The 11,236-nt window shown below is 34.6% G+C and overlaps 1 protein-coding gene across 1 annotated transcript in view; it reads right to left on the bottom strand.

Annotated features, from left to right (window-relative positions):
- The window catches only part of CDH19 (cadherin 19), a 97,264-nt gene extending 87,529 nt beyond the window's left edge, over nucleotides 1–9,735 (bottom strand). Inside the window, exon 1 of the mRNA XM_042869399.1 lies at nucleotides 9,663–9,735. The gene's annotated coding sequence lies outside the window, so the exon portion shown is untranslated. The remainder of the gene's footprint in view (nucleotides 1–9,662) is intronic.
- Nucleotides 9,736–11,236: the final 1,501 nt, after the last annotated feature.

Raw genomic sequence — 11,236 nt, 5'->3', positions numbered from 1 at the left:
TTCCTCTTCCTCTTCCTCTTCCTCTTCCTCTTCCTCTTCCTCTTCCTTTTTTTTTTTTAATTTTCCCGCCTGAAGCGTAAACTCAGGCTTTAGCTTTGATCTCATCTTTACACAGACTAGAGATACCTCACTAGAATTAATGAGAGCCTTCATCTGGATTTAACTGTCCCATGTCATGTTCTAGATTAAAAATCAAGAACTCAGTTATTGTGTGCTGCTATTGCAGGTTATTCTTCGACTTTGTAAAGGAGTTGGCTTAAATGTGTAAAGCTTTGGTTTATATCAGAGTGAAGAGTCAAGATAGGTAAAGGACTAATTTTGGTATTGTCCTTAACTGTGGGATCTGCTGTGGGCTTCATCAGGGCACTGCAATAGCCAATGACCTCTACATAACTTCATCAAAAGGCCTTAATCAAGATTCAAGCCTAATTCCAGAATAAACTTGTCCCTGTGAATGTGTTTAACGCTCTGGCTGTGATGAAATTCCCAAACAATGCTAGTTCTAGCAATGGTTTTGCTATGACATCACCTGTTACAATCACTGAAGTCATTTTACATGTGTTATGGAAGAGATATTAAATGTGGAAAAATTAACTTCTTTTAATCTGCAAGTACAAATCTTTCTATATGTTGGAACCAAGTAGAATTTTCATTCAAACAAAATTAACTTTAAAAAAAAAATGTTATGATATTTAAGTATGTGTCTTATTTTTGCAAAGACCTTACCAAAAAATAAGTATTGAGTTTCTAATATTGAATACAGCTCATAGCTTCTTTTCTATTACTTCTTTAGTTGCTAAGTTGAAGGCTAAAATCTGTGTACAGAGGCAAGGGTATGTTTGGCAGTTTACTGTTCATAAGCAAACTACATTTGATTATGCAGCTAGAAAGATAGGTTTATGAGAATATACTTGAAAAAAAACATTTCTGCTTTGGATATTGTTATGAATATTTGATGAAAACATAAAATGTGTCTGCGTGACTACAGACCATTCTTCAAATTTCAAGAGGTGAATCAAACTCTAGCTTTCCAGCTTATAAAAGAAACTGATACATGTTGATCACGGATTTTGAGTCTGAAGAACATTTTCCACCATTAACAATATAGGAGTAAATAGGAAATTGGAGCATGGCTCATATAAAAGATAATAAAACTGTAGATCAAAATACAAGGAAATGAGAATAAAGGAAATGAGTATAAATGAGTTCAAGAGATTTCTAGGACACAAGTGTTTCTCAACAAGGAAGAGACTGATGGATATGATGAAAAGGTAAGTTGAAATGTGGGAATAAGGTAAACCTCGGGGGTGGGGAGGAGTGGAAAGTACACATGCTGAGCTGCTCGGGCACTTTATATTTCAAAAGTGTCTCATGTTCACTAACCTCTGATAGAATTCTTTATCACTTTGATTTGATCTTTCTGCAGGGTGCACTGTGGCAGACTTTTTCCAGAGCTGCCCATTGCTTCAATGAGAGCTGTTAACTAGAAAGTGTGATGCTGTCTTTAATTATTTCTCTTGAAATATGGTGCCCTATTGTGTGTGTTGCATATTATTTTTAAATAAGACTCTCGAGCCTCCAAGAAAACCACACGTGGCCAAGTGGCAGTCCTGGGTTTTTGTATGCTATTTCAAGGGACATTTTCTCTTTTTCTTTTTACAGAAATATTTATATGGCTTGATTTTCATTTTGGTAATTAAAATGTCTATGATTAGCAACTATTATGTACTTGCTTGTTCAAGTCATATCATCACCCTGAAAAAACAGTGTTTCAAAGCTCATTTTCACCATTTGTACATTGGGACAGCTATTATGTGAAAACTGCCAGTTTTATTGTTCAATGAGTTAGCAACCTAGCCTAAAAATAATGAACAAAAAAAGAAAAAATGGCACAAAACACTTCTTGCTGCCACTGAAAACAGGTGACTATAAACACAGTTTGTTTTCTGCCTTCTCACTTCCTTCCCTTTTTGAAAGGCAGCAAACCTGGGGCCTTCACTTTTTTTTTTTTTTCAGTAGACTCTAAGTGGGTATTTTCTATACTAGTAGGAGCCAAGGGAGATTCAAAATTTCTGAATCAGACTATGAAGATAATAATCTTAATACATAATGCCTTGCTTTCACTTTGTTACTAAGCTCTCTTTCCTGTTTTCAACTGGAAAGAAGCAGACCCAGCATACCACTTATGTATAATTAAATAGACTATTATCTGATTTCAATTGGCATGTGTTGTCTGAGGAGAACACATGCACTGTTAAACTTAGAGACTTCTTGTTCTTTACAGTTGAGGACGTAACATAGGCCACAGCTAAAATCAAGAGAAATTTGGCAAAGAAAAATAGGGTACACTGATTACATCTCTACTCTTTCACTTGATTTCTTCTGCTTTATCTATATCAATGATCATACACAGTCTTTATGTTACATGCATAAGTAAATGTCTGAACCTGAGGAAGTCAAAGAGCATTGTCTTTTTTTTTTTTTTTTTTTTTTTTTTTTTGTCAGTTTTCTTTATTTGGATTTCTATCAGATTGCTTTTTTTTTGTTTGTTTGTTCACTTCAACACAGTTATTCTAAGGCTTGCAAGTCATCCCAGCCTTCTGAACCTGCTTGATCTTGCAATTACATGAACTTTGTTTCCTGAAAGGACCTTGTATGTAGTTTGTGAGCTCTATCTGGAAACACAGAGAGGAAGATGGCCCTCTGAGGTTGGACCTGCATTCACCCAGCACTGAGAACTGTGGCTGTGATTCAGCAAAGCATTTAAGGTTAGTTCATCTTTAAGCTGTATCCCATTGAAATAAGTGGCATGACCCATATACTTAAACTCACAGTTGAGTGCTTTGCTGGATTGCAGCCAGTGACCATGGTGCTCAACACCTTGCAGGACTGAACTCACTCTCATCTTCAATACTGGCTTAAGGCAAGATATACAAAGATGTGTGAATACGTGTTCTTTATAGATGAGGGGGTTAAATAGAGTATTATTCTCAGGATTACTTCATATTCCATTCAGTAAAAGATATTCTCTTACTTCTTATAACTCTTGCGAGTTATACTGTAAGTGAGGATATTACAATTCCAAAAGAATCTCACTGAGCCTGTCATTCTTCTTTCTTTTTCTGATCATACTGAATTTCATAACTCAAGAGATTCAGGTCAAGCTGGTGTTCTGAATTAAGGTAATTTGTTAACACACATTTTTTAAATCTCTGCCATATTCTGCTGACAAAAGGTGATTTAATATTCAACAGATTCAACACATCTCTACTGCCAGTATACATTTTAAATAAAAGTGTATTTTACAGCTTGGACTACCTTGAGCCATTTGGATCTGATTGAATGTCAAGAGCTTCAGGCAGACAAAGTTAAATATTTCTGTACCTGAACAAGTTTTTTTGTTGTTGTTGTTGGGTTGTTGTTTTTTTTAAAGCTGTTTTGAATAGTGAGTCCTACTACTCGAAATACAGATATGTTTTGAACATTTTCACAGTAGAAAACATATAGAAACAGTGGTTGAGGTCTATTGAGGTGCGTTATTGATTTGGGAACATATTTAGAATTTGGAATATTCATAGCTGTAACAGCATGAATTCAATTCAAATAGATACAGAAAAAGCAGTTGCAAGTTTTCACAAAATCTGTTGCTTTATTTTTTCATAAATTTCAAATATATGTCAAAACCACACAATGCGCTGTCTCTGTCAGGTGAAAAACAACTGTAATGTCTGCAAATGAAGTGAAATTATTGATGCCTATATTTGTACATATATGTATATATAATTTGGCTTTATCACAGTGTATTTAAAGATAACCTCAAATCAGACTACTGAGAGTAACTTTGGCTGTAAACGTGGATTAATTTGAGAGATGCTTTTCTCCTTTTTTTCTTTATTTCCCTTAAGCATCCTTGTGAAATTTGAAGTCCATATCTTTTATCTAAATATCAACCAATCCGACTTTTTTGTCTGCACAGACTAATGATACATTCCAAGTATTATTTACTTGATTATAAATTCTGGTTTGATGGGATACAATCACTTTTCTGTTCTCAATCACCCACTGAATGGTGACATTACTCAGAATTCCATTTAGATGATGCAAATGACCTAATCGGCTTGTCTTTTACCATGGCAATAACTGAACTCAAATGTCAAAGCAATCTTAGTAAACAAAATCTCTCTTATGTAACTGAAATTGTGCTACAAGAAGTGTATGGATATTTATTACAGAAATTTTTCTTTATATTATATAGGTACACACTTTCATACTCATGTTCTGTACTGATATTTCAGTATTTTGTATTCTAAGCAATTAAGAAAGAAAAAATACAGAAGAGGTAAATAAAAAGAGATTAAATTAAAGCGGAAGTACATTTATTTGTTGTATCCATAGCTTCTATGGTAAGCTAGGCCTTTATTCAAAGTTCGAGCAAACTTTATATGAAGCTAATAATTCTTTTTTCAATAGCTGATCATAATTGGTCTGTTTTCTTTATTTATTTTACCTCCAATAAAAAACCTGAGCCAAACAAGCAATGAATAAGCATTAACAGAGCATTAGTAGAAACAGCCATAATAACTCTTTGTATTTTTATAGATGTAATATGAGTCACATGGATACGTCCAAATTTACTTTAAATTGTATAGCTTGGTAACAGCATTCAGATTGCTGGGAAACCACTGCCTGTTTCTGCTTAGAAGGCCTGTATACCTATGGCTGGGCTTGTTGTTGTAATAAGTATTAAATACATGTCCTATTTCATACATTGGTTACCATATAGGCTTTCACAAAACTACCATGTAAAAGATGGACATTGTCTTCTGATTTATATCAAGTATGCAGAGGTGCCTTTCCAAAAAAACAATGCTTGAAACTGTCTGGTGATCTGCAAAATGAATCAAATTTGAGAATCCTTTAGGGAAATCAAAAGTATTTAGTACATTACATTTGTGGCATTGCTGTGATAGATTTGGGGTGAGAGACAAAGATAATAAGCCTGCACATATCAGAGTCCATAATAAATGTTTCAAATTCTTACTGATAAAATTCATGACTGCACGGTCTGTAGCTTAGATAGATCAAGCTGGTGTTGCAGAGCTCTCTGGCTTGCAAAACACGATTTCACTGTCAGAAGTGAGATTCTTATAGACATCATATTATTTACTACACCCAACCATCTGAATCTAAGAGGGAGATGAAGGCATCAAATTTAAATTAATATTATTTCTTCATAGAATCATAGAATGGCCTGGGTTAAAAAGGAACATAGTTTCTAGTTCAACCCCCCTGTGTGTGCAGGGTCACCAATCACTAGACCAGGCTGCCCAGAGCCACATCCAGCCTGGCCTTGAATGCCTCTGGGAATGGGGCATCCACAACTTCCTTGGGCAACCTTGTTCCAGTGCTTCACTACTCTCTGCATGAAAAACTTCCTCCTAATATCCAACCTAAGCCTCCCCTGTCTTAGTTTAAAACCATTTGCCCTTGTCCTATCACTATTCACCCAGCTGCTGCCCGTCTTGTTTATACACTCCCTTCAAATATTGGAAGGCCACAATTCAAAGTGGGTTTCCTTCATAATGCAGTCTGTTCTGTATACAGGTGGCATTTCATAGGATTAGCAACAACATGCAGTATGTTCTGTTCTTTGACTAAGCAATGTGTATTCCAAGCCAATAAAAGAGACCTTTTAAGCAATTTAGTATGTTGTCAATCCTGCCAAACCTTGGAAAGGTACTTAGCTCTATTTTATCTAAATCATTTAGGTTTTCTCTGCTTTTGTCGTATTTGTCACATTATCTCCACACAGTCCAAGTGAATTAACAATGAATTGGTAAGTTTTGGTTAAGGTGCAGGCTACGAAAGACAAATACGGAAACTTACACAAAGGCACTTCTAATAGAGAAGTGTGATTTTATGGTAAATTTATATATAGAAGGTACCAGGGATAAATATAGCGAATGGTATCAGCTAAGATTGGTTTTTATTCTATGAAAGATCAATGATCATGTTTCTCAATGATGTTCTAATATGGGAAGATACCACATGAGGTCTATTGGCTGTATAAATAGTTTATTCATTTCTCTTTTGCAGCACACAAGAAAGGTTATAACTGTAGAAGAATGGATGAAAGATGATACTGCATTGTTAATGTGTTGGTGGACTTGTAGCAAAGGTCTAAAAAGGTTTTCTGAGTAAATTTTCATATCACTCAGCCTCTGGGAGAGTTATCATTAACACTCTAACGAAAACTGCCATTGAGAATAAATCTGTATTCCATGTTGTCTATTTCTGATGTAGATGTGGATATACAGCTGCACTTTTGTATGTGTGGTAAAATTATATAGAGAAAATACCAAACTTCACTTTTCCAGAAGAAAAGTCACAGTTAAATTTAATGAAAGACTATCTGATCTTAAGAGAAAGTTTTCTTTGAGTTTAAACTGGCTTGATTATTCATGACTGTACAAAACATGATTTATAATAAATCTTTCAAATAAATTAGTGTAAAATTTTAAGTGTGTCTATATAAAAATACATTTAATATTTAAAATTATTGCAAACATTTGACATAATTCCGTCTTCTTTACAACCATACTGACGTATTAATTGTGTGTATATATATTTTTGAACATTTTGAAAAGATGAATTTATTACTAAGAAGAAGTAAAACAAATCAAAACAAGAAAATCAATCCATACACAGATTTCCATAATGGACTCTATTTTTCAAGTACACTGAAAACAAAGGAAATAGATTTCCTATCCTAATTTTTGGCATGAATTCCTCCTTATTTGTGGATCATAGACCTGACAGTGTAGAAAGGCAATGATTTCTTTTATTTTTGGTGTTTCTAATCAGTTTATTTTTAGGTAAATAGGCAAGTGGTTCAGGATTGTATATGCGGAAATCAGGCTGAAGTCTGTTGATGGCCGTATTTTGCCTCTGTATGAGGAGTGGAATTATATCATATCTACTATGTGCACTGTGATCAAATGTGTTGTTCATAAATGTCCTTTTGGGATCAATTGTACAATTTTTGTGTACAGCAATATACTAAAGTTTCTAGACAGATAAAATTTACAGAGGTAAAAATGAGCCAACCTGTACCTTAAAACATTGATATAGGGAATGTGAGTCTTTAGATCCCTGAAGAAGAGCAAAAAATAAATATTTGTGGGTAGTATACACTTCATAAGTAAGTAAATGGAGTAATTTGAAGACTAAGACCAGTTAGGCAGGTAGTGTGAAAAAACCTGCTTTTATTAAGGAAAATGAAACTCTGCTTCCATCAGAGTACTACATTCAGGCTATGGAAAATGAGTTGCTAGACTATGAATTATACTGTATTAGTTGCTCAACCTGTGAGACTTGCAATATTATAACACAGGAAAATATGCAGCAGCCCTGCCCACCCTGCAGCTGTTTGTATAGGAACACTTCTTGCTTTGCGAGGCAGTAAAGGTTTCACTGTTGTTGCTGAATTCCCATTGTCATAATCCTTTTTTAGGCCATCATAAAAATTACTGTGATGAAATGGACTTTGCACCACGTTTGTGAGAGGAAAACGTTTAATGCAGTCCAGACACATAAAAATCTTCAAACCTTTAGGCTCTGTGATTCAAGGATAAAAATGTGATTCCACTGTAACAACAGGAAAGAGTAGACATAGATACTGATTACTCCTCCCTGTTGCCTTCATGATCCTTTCCTGGGGAAAAGAACTAAGAGGATTTTTTACTTCCATCTTTTATATTTCATACCACAAGCCTTTCTGCAGTAAGCCAGGATAGGAATGGTAATTGGACCAGGCTTTCTACCATGTAATGACTCCAAAGCAGAATGCTGAAGTTTTTTCTTGGTTAGTCACCCTTATTACTGCTGCACAAGAAGTGAATGGATAAATATCCAGTACTCTTATGACTCTCAACAAACATTAGAAAAATGAAAAAAAGGAGTATGTCAAGCATGATAAAATTGCTATGATATTTTGCAGAGAGGCCTAAGATTTTTTGTAGTAATTGAATAAAAATATCATGCTAATTTTTCCAGGCACTCAAGATTGAAAGAAAAAATACAGGAGATATTGAGTACAATGCTTTGCCATTATATCACTACTTGAATTGATCAAACATATCAATGATAAATTGGATAAATTTACTTTGTTGACTGAAGCAAGCCATAGAATAATTCTAAGTTCTTTAATTCTAAAATAATAAATTAGTTTAATACGTAGACTATGTTTTGTTTATTAGTATGGTTCTTTTACTTTCTGGACAGTTTATAACAGTTTAGACTTAACTATTGCTGTTTTTTACTGAATGTATTGATAATGAACAGAGGAGGCATAAAACAACTTGTAATTCTTTCTGTTTATTTATATATAAGCTGAGGAATAAATTGTAGAAACAATCTTGATTAGTGTATTCACTTTCCTATTCTTAGCTTTAAACTATTTAAAAAAAACAAAAATCCCTGGTCTATAAAAAAATGAATTCTAAAAAAAAAAAAAAAAAATTAACCATGGCCACAAAGACTTGTAATCTCTAACATTTTAATTAATATTTGATTTTGAAATGTAGATCTTTCTTATTTTCCAAAAATGAAATATATTTCAGAAAGGAAGGATGTTTTAAAAAGAAATTTTTGTATATTTGGAATCTGTGTATCCTCAAGGTTGAAGGCTGCCAATTCTGACAAAAAGGATCAATCAAATCTGCGCTGAAGTGACTACTAAATGTCCTTACTGAGTCCTGTGTCAGTCTCAGTGAGTCACACTTTAATACTCAGAACTCTTTGGTTCAGAACATGAGAATAGGGTTGATAAAGGTCAATGATTTCCTTGTCCAGTTTTCCTGGTATGTGATCAAAGCCTAGTACAAGATATCACAACTTTTTTTTGATTCCTTCTTTCACACTCTTGTGCTTCAGAGACAATTATGATATTTTTTTAATTTAATGTTTGCCATATGGTAGTCAGTGTAGATTATAATACTTGTGTTTCATCATAACTATGATCTGACATAATTCTGAGAAAGAAAAAAAAATAAGCCCTGCAGTTCCTACATCAACTACTAAACTTCTCATAGTCAGGATTAGAGAATGGCTTCAAAATTAGATATTAAAGAATAGAGGGAGCCAAGACTCATAATTGAAAGATAATGATAGAGGCATTCATCTGTGAAATGTATGTGTGTTTTCAATTAGTTGCAAATGTTCTTTATACAGCTCAATATATGAGACACATTAGTTTGTAAAACCCACACAACCTTTCAAACAACAGACTCTAGTTTTAGGATGACCTAGAGTATTTGAAACTGAAGAAAATACATGAAGGAATAGAAGTGAGAAGAGGAAAACTGTGTGTGCTAGTTACTATGATGAAATAACAGTAAGGCTCAGTGAAATATAGTCAATTTCCAGCTATTGAACTTATCCTATGAATATGCACATCACTTTCTCAAAGGTTCAGAATACTTTTACATGTAATGCGTTCTCAATCAACTTTATCTATACAACCACATCCTACACAGAAGGAAATAAGGGTTCTGCTGCTGTCAAGACCAATCCTCTATTTTGAAGTAAAATACTCTAAGGGAGTCAAAAACAAGTGCTGAAGTTTAGAGGGTAGACATGCAAGTGAAAAATAAATGTCATACCTGTTCTCTTTGTAAAATCAGCTGTGCCCCACTGTCAGGGAATTCCTCTTAAGTTCCTTTTCTCTGCGTGTGGCTGTGTCTCGGCATTCACTCCTTTTGTATACCGTTTACCACTACTGGCACTGGGAGCTACACCAGCATCTGTGGGATATGTAGTATGTTTTGAATGAAAGCTCTCCTTGTTACCTTTAACAATGTCAATTGTACTAAATCCCCAGCACTCTGCTCTCCCCTTTGGTAGTTAGAAATAACATTGTTGGCCGCAGTGAGAAAGGGTTTTGAATAAACATTAGGCAGACAGCAAACTTCTACATATAATCATTACATAAATTTGTATTTTAAACATTGGAAAGTTTTAACATTTTTTGAGTGCCAAAATTCGAAACCTTCTTTATAAAGTGACAAAAATTGTCTAGGTAAACATTTTCAACCTATACTCCAATAGAAAGAGTTAAGCACTTCTGATCCAAGATATTGCTGCACTACATGGAGAAGTCTGAACTCAGGCTTGGGGGCTCAAACTCAAGAGGTTGTCACAGTGTAGATACATTGCAGACAACAATTCCATCACTCTGACCTTTTTCCTTTAATTTTTTCCTTTAAAATTGCATCCTGATATGATAACACCTCTGGTACAAATCTGCATCAGTCAATCTTAAGAAGTGTTGTGCATGAGGAAACTTCCTGATGCATGGAGAGCTCTGACTCATCTCTCACCATCTTGCTCTCCAAGCAAGCTGTCAGTGGCTGCCTTGACAGCAAGAAAAACATCTGAAGTCTATAAGAAGGAGACTGCCTAAGGATCTCTGTGTTCCCTATTTGGGAGTCACATGGATTCAAAGCTAAGATAGAGTATTTAGAGTAATTACTCAGTTTCTGGTCTGTCCTTGACATTAGGAGTTTCTGGAGCCATCCATAGATGGGAAGCTAAAACACATTTTTTGGAAAACAAGGTAACAGAGGTGTGAGGAGAAATTCCTAAAATTAGATGCTCAATGACCCTGTCGTCATAGGTGTTGAGAATGTACTTCTATCTAGACCCACATGGGTTTGGTGACTATCCATACAATTAGGATGTATAATTTATATCCAGTTATTAAAATAGCTATACACTTTCCCCCAGCTGTAGTATGCCATTCACCAATCTCATTTAATTCTAGCAATGTTCTCTAATATACTATTTTTTGCACAGTAAAACAACTTTTCTGACTTTACAGGTGTTCATATTAGTGGATAGGATAATTGAGTAGTTTCCTGTCCATTCTCAGGCATTGTGCTAATTCAGGACAGAGAGAAACATGCTTTCAGGGGTGTATGTGCTCCCTTACAAAAACTCTTTCTGGGGTTTCAAAGCCTAAAAAATACGGTGAACACAGTTCCTTTTACAGTAAATTATTTGTCTGATTTTCACTCAAGTGAAGAATGATTTGGACTTCTGAACCCTGCAGTGGAGCCACATACCTTCAATTGCTGAATATCAGTTGACACATGTACCTAGGAGACTCTTGTCTCGTACATAAGACAGTCAATTTCCATGCTCTGTAATCTCAATTTCTTAAACTAATAGTGGACAC

Source organism: Lagopus leucura, unplaced genomic scaffold (assembly GCF_019238085.1).
Source record: "Lagopus leucura isolate 7727_CA_CO unplaced genomic scaffold, USGS_WTPT01 Super-Scaffold_100002, whole genome shotgun sequence".
Lineage (NCBI taxonomy): Eukaryota > Metazoa > Chordata > Aves > Galliformes > Phasianidae > Lagopus > Lagopus leucura.
This window is presented reverse-complemented; position numbering and strand designations above follow the sequence as displayed.